The sequence below is a fragment of the Cannabis sativa genome, chromosome 5 (genome assembly GCF_029168945.1).
Source record: "Cannabis sativa cultivar Pink pepper isolate KNU-18-1 chromosome 5, ASM2916894v1, whole genome shotgun sequence".
In the NCBI taxonomy this organism is placed as follows: domain Eukaryota; kingdom Viridiplantae; phylum Streptophyta; class Magnoliopsida; order Rosales; family Cannabaceae; genus Cannabis; species Cannabis sativa.
Window position 1 is genome coordinate 72,813,374 of NC_083605.1, and position 1,294 is coordinate 72,814,667.

Consider the following 1,294-nt stretch of genomic DNA (forward strand, 5'->3'; position numbering starts at 1 on the left):
TGGCAAATTATCCACATCTGCCTGACACTCTGAAAAGTGATGGTTGCCTCCACATATCTCACAAATAACTTGGGCTTGTTTAGCTTGCCCTGCAATCAGCTTTGTCAATGCCTCAACCTGAGCTGTTAACTTTGTGATGGCATCAACTTCTAACACACCAGCTACCTTCTTAGATTGACTCCTTTCAGTTGGCCACTGCTGATTGTTTAGAGCCATCTCCTCCAATAGATCATACGCTTCATTAGCACTTTTTCTCATAAAAGCTCCGCCCGCTGCTGCATCTATTAAAGTTCTAGTATTACCAACCAGCCCGTTATAAAAGTTGTGAACCAGCATCCACTTCTCTATACCATGATGAGGACACTTCCTGATCAGATCTTTAAACCTCTCCCAGGCCTCATGGAGAGATTCATTATCTTGTTGGCAGAAATTATTAATTTCTCCTCTCAGCTTTGCAGACTTCGCTGGAGGAAAGAACTTTGACAAGAATTTTGTTGCCAGATCATTCCATGTAGCAATAGAATTAGGTGGCAAAGAATTCAACCAACTCTTGGCTCGTTCTCTGAGCGAGAATGGGAACAACCTCAATCTAATGGCATCGTCGCTAACTCCATTAACTTTAAAAGTTTCACAAAGTTCCATGAAGTTAGAGAGATGCAAATTAGGATCTTCAGAAGGGAGACCACCAAACTGAACTGAAGACTGCACCATTTGAAGGATGGCAGGCTTAATCTCGAAATTGTTTGCATCCACTGCCGGTGGCCTGATACATGACTGCACTCCCGTCAGAGTAGGGAGAATGTAATCTCTCAAGCTACGGCCATTAGCTTGATCTTCCACGGCACCTCCATTATTACCGTTATTACCCCCATTGTTCCCAACATTATTGTTCACATTGGCAGCCATGATTTCTGATGTTTCAGCAGTTGCTGAAACTCTTTCTTGCCTCTTGTTCTTTCGATTCTTTCTGCAAGTTTTCTCAATTTCAGGATCAACTGGTAATATGACTGATTGTCCTTGACGGCGCATGCACTTAGGATTCCTGAGATAAATAAAGAAAATATTGCAAGAAAAAGGTTAGAAAAAATCAGCAAGAGAAAATATACCAAAGTAGAAGTTAGTATAATTTTATGTAATATTAATCTTTAAACAATTCCCCGGCAACGGCGCCAAAAACTTGTTGCTATATTTTTAAACGCTACGCAAGTATACGCAATCAAGTAGTAAAAGCTCACACAGGTGAGGTCGATCCCACAGGGAATTGGATTAAGTACCACTAAATTATACTTATGAT

At 40.9% G+C, this 1,294-nt stretch overlaps 1 non-coding gene across 1 annotated transcript; it reads left to right on the forward strand.

The window, feature by feature from the left end:
* The first annotated feature begins 346 nt into the window (after positions 1 to 346).
* Positions 347 to 453, forward strand: LOC133038656 (small nucleolar RNA R71). The gene has a single exon (XR_009688156.1). It is a non-coding gene; the product is annotated as a small nucleolar RNA R71 (small nucleolar RNA).
* The last annotated feature ends 841 nt before the right edge of the window (positions 454 to 1,294 follow it).